This window comes from Carassius carassius, chromosome 21 (assembly GCF_963082965.1).
Source record: "Carassius carassius chromosome 21, fCarCar2.1, whole genome shotgun sequence".
NCBI lineage: Eukaryota > Metazoa > Chordata > Actinopteri > Cypriniformes > Cyprinidae > Carassius > Carassius carassius.
This window is the reverse complement of record NC_081775.1, coordinates 5,226,059-5,241,556: the sequence shown is the minus strand read 5'-3', so window position 1 is coordinate 5,241,556 and position 15,498 is coordinate 5,226,059. Positions and strand designations below refer to the sequence as shown.

Sequence of the window (15,498 nt, the reverse complement as noted above, 5' to 3'; positions counted from 1 at the left end):
ATAATATAAATGTTAATGGCTGTCGCTAGGCTAAAAGTCATGTATTAGACACCATTAGTGACTGTCATATAGGAGAACCTTCTGATCTATGCCTAATAGCATTATGCTAATTGCTGGAATGGTACTGCTGAAGCAATCTTAACACGCAGAAGATTCTTTGCTTTTTCAGGCCATATCTCAGGACCTACCCCCACCACCGCTGTACCCTGTAATTGGATCTTTTGAATTGATTTGTGTTCATTTGCAATGAAACCGTAGCCCGTGAATGTAAATAGATACAGGAAGATGTGCTGTAAAATCACAGTACAAACAAGCTCTTTAGGGGGGTCGCCAGGGTATTTGCTTGTTCATGTAGTCTTAAGAGTCCACTCGAATCTACTGGATTTTCTTTCTCCCCATTTTGACATCGACCAAGTAAGAAACATAAGTCTGCCTGCATAGAAAATGATAGCCTCTCCTCAACAAACCACGCAAATGAAGAATTCTGAAGCAGATGTAGCGAAAGTGAGGTCTTATGAAGTAAAACAATCAGTCTGTGCAAGAAATTGAACATTATTTACAACATTATGACTGTAATCCAGAGCCTCAGTCCATGTGCAAATGTTAGCTGTTTTACAATGGATTCAAATGAATTATATTCCATTATTCAATATAAGAAGTAGTATTTTTCAATTTATGCTTTATAATGTGCTAAATCGTGAAGAAAGCCTCTTCCAGTTCCAGTGAGAATGTTAGAGTGATGTTGTTTCAGCAGACACTGTGTCTCTAAAGTTGTTGACTTTATGAATTGTTAAAAACCATATCATGATACTCCTCTCACTGAAATTTGCTCGCAGTGGATATAAAAGATGAGAAACTGTCTGCTACCCATAAAACAACAGTCACATTAGATTGCATAATGAAAGATAGGCCAGCCGGGAAATGCAGTTTAGCCACGGATCAGGTAATTCATGCCACACATGACCCATATACACAAATACACACGCATTCTCAAACCAAACGCGGATTCATGGGTGTGTTGGGGAGGTTTTGAACAGGAGCTCTGGACCTCATCATACAAAACCTCAAGTTGCATTTAAATGCATTCAAGTTGCTACCCGCATAATCACTTTCTCACTAGCAGTATGTACCACCCTCACTGGGGGCTTCAGAAATGACTATTAATCTGGTGAGGTTTGCCAGAAGTCCTATCCAATCTAATAGCCTTGAACACTTAATGAGCACGAGCAAACATGATCCTTGAGCTGCAAACAGGGCTGGTCCGGCCCAGCTGAATAGAACACCATCAGGACCGTATTGTCCAATGAGATCAACTGAAGGCTGATTTTTTTTACTTCATGCATACATGCATTGTGCCACCACAATGGTGGCTGCTGCCTTTTGTGGTTTTGCAAGGTCTGAGGGAACAGAATAAGAGGGGAAGGCATTGTGTGCAGATGCAATTAGCTACACTGGAGTGAGCGGCTGATGTCCAGCTACACCAGTCATGCTGGGTGATGCTTGTGTGTATAATATAACTGAAGTACATCTCAGAGGTTGATAAATAAAACCTTAAATGAGCCGTTCAACCAAAAAATTGAATTCTGTCTTCTTTAACTAGACCCCATTTGTTTCGAAAGCTGACTTTTGTTTCTTCTGTCTATTAATACAAAAGGAGTTATTTATAGCATAATGTCCAGGCTGCTTTTTCCCATACAGTGAAAGTGAATTGCAGCCATGGCTGTCAAGCAAGATTTTCAAGACAAGATTTTCAGTGAATAATGAGTTCAATTTTAGCTTGTTACACACACACACACACACACACACACACACACACACACACACACACACACACACACACAAGCTGGCTTTTAACATTTTGCAGTTCTTTTTGTCCTTTGTGTAACTGGACTGACCCAATCTGTTTTGTTGTATGGAAGAAAGAGGCACAGACATCATTCTACATGTTTGCAAACTAATGAATGAATGAATGAATGGCCATGAATGAGTTTGCCAGAACTTCACTGCTAACAAAAAAAAAAAAAGAATGATTGAACTTAAAATTACCAAACAAACAAATAAATAAGTAGCAGCTGAAAAAGCAGCTGGGGTTGGCAGAAAATTACTGTTAAAAATACATACAATCAAAAAAAATAGAACAAATAAATAAATAACAGCTGAACAGGCACTTAACTGTGAAAAATTGGAGATGTTTTACTACATCGAAGGAATAAACAGGAAATGAAATGGTGTTACCATTGTAAAATTCATCACTTATGAAGCAAATTCAATTTCAGCTGTAAAAGCAGCTCTACAGAAAATAATAGTGTCATTGTTCAGCTCAAGTCAGTTCAAAGTTGATTCAGTTCAATTCAGTAACAGTGTGACTGTTGTATCTAATCTGTGTTACTATCCAGCTCAAATTGTATCCCCATCTGATAGTGTCAATGCAGTTAAACTGATAATATAACTGAATATGAATTGCTTTTTAACTGAGTAAAGAGCACACCAAAGAGCCAAAGAGCACAGTGGCAAAGAACCAAACCGTCATCGGTTGACAAATGTAACAGTAAACTTTTAATAGGGTTACGTTAATACTGTGCATTATGTCAAAATATGTCAGTTAACACACACACACAACCTTTCATGTAATATGCAAGTGGTGTTTTGCATTATGCATGAATCTCTCTTCCAGATGCACTGGAATAAACAATCTAAATATCTAAATACATCCAAATGGTGCAATGTAGTGAATGAAGCACACACACACAAAGAAATTATTATAAATATACTTAATTCTAAGAATTGTCGATAAGTCAATCTAATTAAAAATAGACCATTGCCCTAGTAATCATCCACAATATCCTAGCATTGTGAAGGCATCTTTTGTACAAGCAAAAGCACCATTCCTTTTTCTTTAGAAAATGTAAAAATCTAGTTTTATGATACATTCAAAAATCAATTTCAAGCATTTGAACAATTGCACTTTTAGTTACGCAGTAATGGTGCCATATTGACTTCAGTGATCTGATAGCATGAGCATTTGACTGGGCCATTTCTCATTGTATTTTGCTCCTTTTATTCCCTTCTATTTTTTATTGCAAAATCTCATCTCACCTCTTAGATCAACAACAACACAGCAGCTTTGACCCAAAATCTGATTCATCTAAATTCATAACTGCTCATTTAAAATGATAGATGAATACTTGATCTGTGCTGTCTGCTGACACGAGCGAGATCAAGGCGAATCTGAGTGAATATATGAATACTGAATGAATGATGGCAATGAGGATCTTGGGAAAACAGCCTATGGCCACTTCATTCACAATTCAGAGGGATGCATGGCTGCTGCATGCTTGTGCTGTTCTGTGTGTTTTCACCATGTAATTACCAGCATGCTACATGATCTGACCTTGCTTTCCACTGAATTCTAAAGAGTGTGGCGATAAAATGCGCAGATATTGACTGCTGGGTGTTTGTGGAAACACAATGGGGCCAGAAAGTAATGACATGTATTGAGAGCAGTCTTCATACCGATCCCTGAAGACTCAGTGGAAAAACTCAAGGAGTGGGGAAGTTCAGTGGCGGCAAACCTCATATTCTGCAATTCTAAATCGGTCCTGAGGGATGGGCACAGGAGAAGAGAGGGATGCTTTCTGCCTTCACACAGAATATCACTATACAGGGACTGCAAAACCAATAGAACTGAGAGAACAGAATTTAGCTTTCTCATTTCTTCCTTTGTAGTGCTGTTCCGACTTCCTCGCCCTGGTCTTCAAACCGTCCACCGTGTCAAAGGGATATTTTCCCACATGGATTGTTTTCCCCGCCCCACAACCTTTTGAGGACACAGAGACTCTGTTCCAAAACCTACTAAGCTGCCTTTCCAGACAGCATTCTTCATGCTGATAGGCATCATAGTCAAGCTCCTGAAAGTTTCGGTCACAGTCGAAGGCAGCATTGCATATGTTTTTCACAGATAAGTCAATCCCAGAATACTGTGACAAGCTCAGTAGAAGAATTCATAAATGATGACTGTACATATAAGCCTACATACAGTATATATATATATATAGCTTCGTTCAGATTCATTCAACTGTAGCTTGTGAATGAATCTGTACTGCAGGTTAAGGTAATTTAAATTTAAAAATAAGTATTGATACATATGAAGGGCTAGAAGTGGATAAAAACCCTGATTCCCACTATTTTTTGGCAAACTGTGATTTTGCTCCAAGTTTTGAATCTTGTGCAACCCTTGTACAATACAAAAAAAGCATCACCAGTCCCTCAGTCTTCATAATTTAATTTATACATGTAACTGGAAATACATTTGTGCTGTACTCATTCGGTGGTGGGACGGTTTATTATGAGATCCGATGACACAGTAAGTCAATTATGAGGTTGGGTTAAGATGCCGCCTTAGGCATTAAAGAGCAAGGCAGCTCACTGGGTTTTGCTACTGAATATATTTCAAATTCGTGTCCTGCTTTCTAGGGTCACCGGTACATTAGCTTGCGCAGTAGCGCCCCAAGGTCTCTTTATTCAGCAGTCGCTATGGAAATGAGACGTCTGCAGTTTTACTCTTCCCTGAGCCTCTTGGTCTGGCAGGAAATCTTTCGGGAACACTGGGATGAGATGCTGAATGTTTATTTAACTGTCACTGTTGCAAAACCACTTGATAAGGATGTGTCACAAAAAATATCAACAGAGCCGAGATAGAGACCGCATGACTCCAGATACCTGATGGTCGGTATTGCTGTGGATGGATCATGATTTTGAAGAAGAGCAGATTGCTCCTGTGGGTGAAGCAATATGAGCACCTGCAATTTAATACATGAGCAAAACCAGAAAAAAATTACAGTGTGACGCTAGAAAGAAGCTTTTTGATCTCCACAAAGAACATTTATATTCTAATTCTTCGGAAAACCATCAATGCACTGCAAGAAACTAACTTTATTGATTTGAAGAAACTTCAAGAACATCTTAATCTCTAAGAAACAACAAAGTCAAGGAAAATCACTCTTGATAAGACAGACAGTGATATTTGGATTAGTGAAAAAAGGTGCAATATTTAAAACTATGAGACAGATCTTAAAAAAAGACTTAAAAATGAATACGCTTGAAATAAAATAAATAATTAAGAAGCATACATCAAATGATCGTGCATTATGAATACAAATGTATTAGGAATAAAGACTGCATTAAATATGCAGCTGATATCTTAAGGATTGATTTATACCTGCTCTGAACCTTGAAATGATTTTTAGCAGCATTATCTATCATAATCTCATTGCTTTTCTGATTCTTGACTTTAAACAGTTAATTTAGACACTAATACATGAAGCGCCTTTGCTTCAGATACCTAACAGAAGATTTGTTTGCAGTGCACAGGACTGAAGGATATTTACCCATTATTCCTAATAGCTGAAACGGATAAGGCAGGGAATGTAAGCTGAAGTCAGGCTTGATGTTAGGAATGATGGCTGCTGTGGTATTAAGAGAATCAAAGATTTACTGTGGAACACTTATCCTTTGAGCTCGATATCTAAAACCGCTTTTGTATCAAAAATGCTAAAGAACCACAGTCAAGGAAAACCACTCTCTTGATAAGACTTCTTTGAACTTGAAGTGTTTATTTTATCCATTGAGAATTAATGGGATTGTATTATGGTTTATTTGTGAGAGGTGTTTACAGAGGAAGGGTTGAAAAATGTGTCATTTGAAATTTGTCATTCAAGCCTAAATTAAAACTCTGTGTTTAGCTGTAAGCATGTACATGTTCAGCATGTAAAATAGCAAAAAAATAAATAAATAAATTGCATGCAGCTTCGGATTGTAAATGCTATAATTTATATTTTTTAGAACCTGTGTTTGAGGAGCATGATGCTTTTCCCAAACCAGTAAAGTGCAAATCGCACCCCATAGCCTATTTCATGCTTCAACTCAAGCTCAAGATCAGACTTCCCGGATTCAGTTAATAGTTGAGTAATATCACAGATTGATCTGTAATGCTATCTGTCAGGTTGAGTGCTATCAGTGCTATGTTAAGGTTACTGTAAGGCATTAGTATTTCTTTCAGTGTTGTGCAGGTCAGCCCTGAGAGTGACATGATCAATGAAACCTTTAGAACCGGCTGTGAAGCAGGGTTTGTGCTTAACTGGTTAAGGCAAAAATTCACACATTTGAAAAATGAAGGCAAGAAGGAAATGTGATCTTGCATTTTCCCATTAAATATGGAAGATGACTCCAATTACATGATTTTCCCTGCAATCTCATAACTCTCACTAGTCTTTCATCCTCTCTCTGGATGTCAACCTCTTCTCTTGATATCAGCACCCTGGCATTGATTTTTCTGTGTATCTGCTCTTGCTTTATTGTTTAATGCTGTAATATTTTTCCCCCACTCCCTCCCTTTCTCTGCTTATCTCTCCTCCTCTCTCACTTTCTCTCGCTCTGTCTTGTAACATCATAACCCCCTTCCCCTTGTTGCCACACCGTCACTATTGGTGTGAACATTACAGCACACAGAAAGGGGAAGGTCTCTTTCGCTCTCATTCATTCACTCACTCTCACACATGTGCACTGAACTCTCAGAAGAGCATGGAGAACATTGGAGCGCTGCCTCAGAAACACAGTACGTACCTTTCAACAATGTCTCATTTTATCTCCTCTTTTAATTGCTCTTTCAGTGGATGTTGGATCATATTCTCCTGATGTCTCTGTACTTTTTAATTAGTGCATTCCTGGTTTTGCCTTTGAGTCCCTTGTGGAACTGTTGCTTCTGGCATCTCTCTGCATGCTTGACATCATTGCGAGAAAAATCACAAGTCTGTAAATGACTATATGAGACATATGAGCTGCGGTAAAGTTTTAGAGTCTGTGTGCTATAAATGAGCTTTCAGTGCATGATCTCATCTTCACATTGCATGTGAGTGATATCTGGATTAGTGAAAAAAAGGTGCAATATTTCATCCTATTAGACAGATCTTTCAAAAGAAAGAAAAATAAATTAATTTGTTTTGAAGTAAAAGAAACATTATGATGCATTCACCAAAATGTTACTTACTGTATCATGCATTATTATTATAAATTTTACATTTACATTTATTCATTTAGCAGACGCTTTTATCCAAAGCGACTTACAAATGAGGACAGTAATAAATGTATGAAGAATAAATATGTTAAATATACAGTTGATTTCTACCTAATATGACCTTAGAAATGACTTTTAGCAGCATTATCTATCATAATTTCATTGATTTACTGATTTTAAATTCAATTCTTGACTTTAATTGTTTAATTTAGACAGTAAAGGCACATTTCTTCGGTTACCTGACAGATTTTTGACAGATTTTTTTTTCTGTGTGCAGGACTGAAGGATATATTATCCCATTATTCCTAATAGCTGAAACGTAGTGTAAGCTGAGTGAAGTCAGGCTTGATTTTAGAAATGATAGCTGCTGTGGTTTTAAGAGAATCAAAGATTTACAGGGGAACACGTATCTTTGAGCTCGATATCAAAAACTGCTTTTGGATCAAAATGCTCTCAGATCTTTGAGACGAAGAGATTGAGATTTATGTTCCAGCTCACGCAAAGGCGCAAATGCTCTTGTCTCAAAAGTGTTTCAGATATAATTACAGTGTAGTGATGATGGTTTTAATATCTACTAACAAGCCCCACTGGCCACAGATTTTGTCTTTATGAGGAACAGGGAGAAACAGACACAATATCTGCGCATCTGTCCTGTTGAGCAACACTGTATTTCAGTGCTTCAGCCATATGTGCATTTTTCCTGTTTGCCTGTTTCAGTCATAATCACATTGTGCTAATTTTATGCTAGAATTAACTCAAATAGAGTAAGATAAATGTGTTACATAAATGAGTTCAGCCTGATGACTGTGTGCAAAGGAAAAATTCAGGAATAATTCAGCCAAAAATGAAAATACTCAACCTCATGTTGTTCGAAACTATGGACAGGAAGAATATATAATATATATATATATATATATATATATATATATATATATATATATATATATTGACGATGACTAATCAAGTGAATTACTTATCTTACAACTGAAAGGTACTTTATCTTATTTCATTTTTGCACTTGAAATGAAAGGGAAAATGAAAATGAACTTAACTGTGGAATTAAATCAAAATATAAGATGATAACAAATCTGGCATCAGTAAAAAAAAAAACAAGTCTGGCATCACTTCAAAAACAGCTGTTGTACTGTGCTGTACATTATGTAACACTTCCATTAAAAATGAAACATTTAAGGCTGTAATTCATTATAAACATGCATGGATGAGCTATGTTCAAACACCTGTGACTGCACATCAGTTCAACTGAAATCCTTTATATTTACTGAAGTTTGCTACACTTAAAGTGCCCATCTGATGCAGTTTGCAGAGACGCTCTAGCTGTTGTAAAGCAGATGCAGATATTTGAAAGTCATATTGTTACCTCTTTTTTTCTGTTAAACATTTATATGGAATTATGGCATTTTTGCATGATGTCAGAGCTATTTTCTATACAATATCCAAAGTAACGTCTGAGAAAGACAAAAAAATTTAATTCTCATTATTATCAAATCTCATTGCCATTCATGTGCATATAAACTTAGCACATCAAGAGGGATTATTTATTTATTTATTTATTTGTTAGTTAGTTAAAACTTTTGCAACATAACCATTATATATATATATATATATATATATATATATATATATATATATATATATATATATATATATATTATTATTATTATTATTTTTTTTTTTTTTTTTTTTTTTTTTTTTTTTGCAAATCTTTGCTTCCTTTCATCTTCTTTTGTTTTCAAGAAAGAAAACCATTCAGAGTTGCAATGACATGAGGATAAGTATATGATATAAATGCCTACTGTACAAATTGCACAAATTTCACTTTTTGTAAAGTGGTGTAATTTTGGTTCAGCAGCAGCATAGCCCCATGAGCTAGAGAATATGCTAATATTGTTTCCAATGAAAACATTTCTAGTGTAGCCAAATAATTCTACATACATTTATCTTAATACAAATGGCTTGGGTGTTGACAGTAAGCTTTTGATGCTGTAGTACTTTATTGTCATTGCACTGCCAAACATTTGCATTATTTATAATTCACGGATGCATACCGTTTTCTGCAGTCCACCATTAACATAATTGCTACAAGTCTCATATAGAAATTATATAGTGCTTATTATAATAATCATGTGTTTATGTCAAGCTGTAAATACTAAACTATGCACTACAAAGTAGCCTGGTTATGCAGTTAAATCGTTAGATCATTTGGAGACTTCCTTCTAGATTTCTTCTAGCAGCAGTGTGGATATATTGTGCTTCTTGCGAAGCGAGTACTATGTGTTTTGTTGTTTCATGAGCTGTTTCAGCACTCAATGTGTGGACAGCTCCTAACAGCAAACAGCTCGCAGGATGAGTCTTCATCTGAGCATTTTTTATGACTTTACATGATAAATTTGTTTTCTTAAAACTCTTTTGCCAAGATGCATAGTGCACAAATGCAAAATATTAAATTATTCTGTGTAACTCTTTTGTGCTACAGGTATGAATGGTACTTCAAATCATGCGGCTTGCAGAGTTCTGCTATTGATTTTCTAAGACATCAGATTTTTTCACATGCATTACTTTTAAATGGCTTGTAGAAATCCCATAGACTTACATTGAAATGAGCTAAACCATATCTAGAGACTCTACTATCATAGAGACTTGTGCTCTTTTGATTTGGACCAGTAAGCAACAATCTCACAGCAAAACACCCTAGCAAACCACATAGCAACCCACATATAACACCTTAGCAACCGTATAGTCCACACACAGAACCTAAATAATGTGGCAGCAAGCTTTGCTCCTGATAACATCACTCACACTGTAATAAGTGATTATAATATTTACTGTAAAAGACGGCAAAAATGCAATGGCGAAAGCCTGTTCATTGGTTAACAACACATTTTCTTATGATCGAATCTATGACCTTAAATATTTTTATTATGCTAATTTAAATAAATAATAAATAAAATCTAATTGTATCTAATTGTATTATTCATGTGTTTAAATATTCGAGTTCAGTGTTTGCCATAAGCAGGACCTGCAGCACTCTGTCAGATTTCCTCTGAAACCCCCCACCTCCCCCAGCTCCACCTGTCTAGATCTGCTATAGATAATGTCAGAATTCAGCTCACAACAGCTTGTCTGTGTATGTAAAGGCAGTAGCAAGTGTCTGCTCTGCTGTTACTCTGTTAGTTGTCATGTTAGCAAACAATCAATAAATACATAAATAAACATTAGAGATGTTTATTCTATTAAAACCTTGTGTGTGGACATTTATACCCTGACACAATCTATCTAAAAAATAAAAAAAATAAAAATGCATAAAATGTGTCATTAGCATTAGATCTATATTATTTGATCTGCCTTCTGTCCACTTTTTCTGATATGAAGCCATTAATATAAATGCAATTACCTTCTCCTGGTGTATCTCAGGTATACATAATTTGCTCTTAATGTTCAAATGAGCATGTGAGACGTTTAGCACGCAGCTGTGCTTAATTACTGTCTTGCATGAGAGCACATGCACCACATTATTATTCAAAGATATATATTATCATTTAATAACACAACTCTAGCTTGCAACTTAGCATGCAACTTTTTCTCTGTTTGTGCATAAATCACCACTTATTTAATTAGAAAAATGGCTTACATTTGCTTTTGCAGAGTGTAACCTTCTCCGCTGGTGCAGTGGTTATTAAAAAAAAGTGTAAAAGTATCATCACATCCACCAAAAACGCAGAAGCAATTAAAACGATAAAGCTATGTGCAAGATTCCACAAGAGTGTATTGTCTGTGATCATTTCAATTTAAAGCTCTTTAAAACAGGATTGCTTCCTCTAAGTACTGAGAAGTAAATTAAGCGTGCTGTCAGACTATCTTTGCTCCTGAAACAGCCTTTAAGAGAAGATGTTTCTTGAGCTCACACAGCCATGAAATACATAAGACACTGGGATTTTACCCAAAGCTAACTGAAATAGTAATTAAATGGTGTGTTTTAGCAGTTTCTGACAGTAGAATAATATAATATATGTGTGTTTGTGCTTGTACAGGAGAAAGCCAGGTGGGAAGATACAACATGACTCGAGAGGTTTTGTACCTCGGGGCATTTCCTGTGCTGGATTGATAAGATGTTTCATTCTCTGGATGAAATTGATTGTAGCTGGTTTTGACCTCAAACGATAAATGAAATAATAAGACATGAAAAGTTTTTGGAGACCTCAAGCAAACTTTGGAAATTGATCAGAGATTGTTTCCCCTTGTTGTTGAAGAAACATCGCTCTCTTTCTTTAGCTTTATAATTAAAGTATCTCATTATAGTTTTCATAGGCAATCTAATGTAAATTGTACATATTTATTTTTTATTTTTGAATAGATAGTGAGGTTTTAATTTTTTTTATTTAATGACATTTTATGGCATTTTATTTTATGACATTGTATCACAATTTCACACATTTTCACCTAAAATGCACACTAGTGTAATTGGACAGAGCTGTAATTATTATAATACTGTAATGTAAAAACATCTTGCCATACGTTTTTAAAGATATTTTTACAGTAATGAGAAAGTGGTTAAGAAATGTGCTTAATATTTAGAAACAAACAGACCAATTAATAAATATTTCTAATTAAAATTCATTTATGGCTTACTTTCAAGTTGGAATAAAGATATTTTTGGAAAATTAATTGTGAGACTCACCAATATAAAAATATGTTATGCCTTTATTAAATAGTTTAATTCATAAATATGTCTATAATCGTGAAGAATTTTAAATTGCATTATAAATAACTAGATTCATCTCCCTACCTGCCCTCCCATATATATATATATATATATATATATATATATATATATATATATATATTCTCATGACTCTCCTGCATCAGAAACCACCCGTTACAATATCTTGATTTTATTTAAATAACTTCTACTAAATAAAAACATTGTGTTTTGTATTTCTTCTGTTCAGCAGCTGTGATCAGTCTATAAATAACAGTGCTGACTATAATGCGTTCGCTCTATTCATCTTAGTTGCAGTATTCCCGCTTGGATTGCAAAATTGTGCTATTTTTTTCCCATTCATCACTCATTTGTTTAGCATTCGCACTTTCTCATAAGCTCCTTTTGTCTAAAATAAAAGGAATATATTAAGTATAAAATAAAGACACCAACAACTAATAATTAATTCGTATTATTATTAATAATAAAAAAATAAAAACATAACACGTAATAATGTATTTTGAAAGACTTTAATACAGTCTTTGTGTTTTTCTCAGTCACTTTGGTGCATTTCTCAAATCAGAAATGAAATTCTTAAAACTACTTGTACAACCTCCACATCATCTAGTCATTTATACACATCACAAAACTTTCTCATTCTTTTGAACAAGTTGCGATTTCTTTTTTTACATTCATGCAATTGATTACGCACATTAATCTGTGGTTTCCTACATTTTCATTTGCTAATGTCATGTTGCTTAAAATGTATTATATAGTTTTCTGTGCAATAGTCTTACCCCTCAAAACATCTAGTCTTTAGTTCATCGTATAAGTCATTAAATGCAAAATGGTTAATCTGGTTGTCATAAACTGCCATGCACTTTTTTATTTGTACACATTATTATTCGATTTTTTTGTAAATTTGGCATGAATTGTGCAATTGAATCTTTACTAATGAAGAGAATGTAGATCAACCAATGATAAACCATTTCTCTGAAATAGCTCAAAGGTTCATCTCACGAATCTTCAGTTGGAAAGCTTATACTGCATAGACAGAGGACAACACAAGAGTTACAAATTCTGACAATGGACTTATTTTCATCTTTGTGTCAGTATTTCTTTTTCCTTTTTCAAATGGAGCTTCATAGCTTCTAAAATGTATACCTTACTATATAGTAACCTTAGATTTAATTTCAACAGCACAAAACTCGAGTGGAGATCTACAGTAGCAAGTCATAAATTCTCAGAAACTCAAAAATAGCAAACTCTGATCAAGTCATATAGATGTTGATAGATTCCCGCTCAACATATAATTTCACATTGTCTATGTTCGGCAGTTTAAGTATATTATGTGGGTAATTAGAGGCTGGTTACTCAAATATATATGAGAGAGAGAGAGAGAGAGAGAGAGAGAGAGAGAGATAGATAGATAGATAGATAGATAGATAGATAGATAGATAGATAGATAGATAGATAGATAGATAGATAGATAGATAGATAGATAGATTGAGTGATTGATATTGATATACATTTATTGATTGATTGATATTCATATCATCTATTTACAGTACTACACAGCTCTCTGAAATAATTGATTGTGATTGGTTAATATATGCATTTAAAATCAATCTGCACATCAGTCTTTACACATAATTAAAAAAAAAAATAATATATTATGTTCATTTATTAATTTATTTAGTGAGCTGCCATATAATAAGCAGGTTAATGTCAGCTTACATTTCATTAATAGTTAATGAAATCTGTTTGCCCGCTGCTTTTGTTTATAACATAAAAGCACAAAGCTAGTCATCAGTTTTCACTCAGCACTGGACTGAACTGATGTGAGATGAGTTTATTCGGCTGTACTGATGACACTGTTCAATTAAAGCCAGCTCAGATGAGTCAGTACATTTATTCTCCATAAAGTATTTATGTTAAGTTAAGGTTAATAAGGTTTTAGAAAGCATCTTCATGGCCTTTAGCCTTTCTGTCGGAGCTTGTTTGGATCTCTTTCTGCTGATGTTAACTCACACTCAGTGTACGGAAAGGTCAAGGCCTGCACTAATATAGAAAGGTCAGTGAGCTCTTTGAAGGTTAAAACTTTGCGTTAGCATCAACAAGAATGTAACACACGAGGGCATGCAACAGAAGTCTGAAAATGTGAAAAAGTAGGACTGTAGATTGAAAACCCAAAAGCTGGGTTTGAAATTTCATTAGATGTACTATAAGGATAATTAATGGAACAGTTCACCTAAGAAAAAAAAAAAAATCTGTCATCTTCTACTCAGTGTTGTGTAGTCCCAAAACGTTCTTCCATGAATGTGAACGTTCAGTGTCATCTAACATGTACATTGGAAAATAAGGTGCTGCTTACATGTCTAGTGTCAAAGGTGCTCTATGTAGAATTCAGAGACCCTTGTTACTGGTGGCCATTAAGTGAACTGCAGTCAGCTACTTATTGCTCGTGCTTGTACTCATTCACACCTAATGTAAGAGAGACTTAACATGATTCAGTCCCTGATATATACATGGTGTAGTTCCTTTTCTTTCTTCGCTTAGAAGTGAAAGGAATTTGGAAAAAAATATTTGCAATATACTTTTAACAAACATCTAGAAGCTGACCACACTGCTGAGAGCAACATTTAGATAAAAATGTAAATATGTGCTGCACCTTTATCTCTCAATAACAAATTAAACATGCAATAAAATGGCAGCAGTGTGAAAATAGCTGTTAAAGAGCAGTTCATATGATTTTTTTAAAGTGTCCTAATATTGTGTTGGAGTACCCTACAACGGGTTAAAATGTATCTAAGGTCAGAAAATACTTTAATTTTCATTTGTCCATGATTTTGAAACTTTTCATTCAATTCAGTTCTGAACGAAATGTCTGTAAACCCATCCCTTCCATAAGCATACTCTGCCCTGATTGGTCAGCTGGCCAGAACCTGTTGTGATTGGCACAAAGACGAGCGCTTGAGCAAGTTAGCAAGCGCTATCATCTGTGTTGCCAAGTCTGGGGGTTGTATTTGATGTTGCGGGTTGTAGCCATTTTTATAGGGGGACCACCCTCGAAACACGATTGGGCTAGATTTGAGTAGCAATTTTTGTTTAGTGAATTGTGCCCAGAACTAAAGTTTAGCTACCAAACAGTAACTTAATAAAACAATAATGGTGGATATGTTAGCTAAATGCTAATGTGACTAACTGATGAAACAATACAGTTTGAAAACCAAAATATGTCTACTGTAATGTCTGAACGACAGACAAAAGACGTTCCGTGTCATAACCTTTAAACAGCTGCTTCACATGGCACCAGCCTAGCTGACTCAATCTCTCTTTACCGGGTCTTTTACTCCCTGCATTAACCCTATAGCTACATAAAAATCACTTTCACAATGACTATAAAGTCTGTGCGCTACTCTACATTCTTTGTTATTAAAGGAAGTTATTAGATCAACGACAGTCTACATTAATAGACACATTCTTAGGAAATAATGGGTGCACAGCGAATTATCAGAACTATTTCAGCTAATGTGTTACCCAGTGACGTATACCGGTAACAGGCAAAATATTAAAAAAATATATAACGACATTGACTTGTTAAGGTAATTCTGAGTCGACTCTTTCCTTTGAGAGACAATATCTTTATTAATTATGCACTTTTTGGATTAACAACTTTTCAGACTGTTTACATTGAAGGATAGCTACC

The 15,498-nt window shown here is 35.0% G+C and overlaps 1 protein-coding gene across 1 annotated transcript in view; it reads left to right on the top strand.

Annotated features, from left to right (window-relative positions):
• LOC132097394 (1-phosphatidylinositol 4,5-bisphosphate phosphodiesterase eta-2-like) overlaps positions 1-15,498 on the top strand; it is a 130,183-nt gene that overhangs the window by 21,872 nt on the left and 92,813 nt on the right. The window lies entirely within an intron of this gene.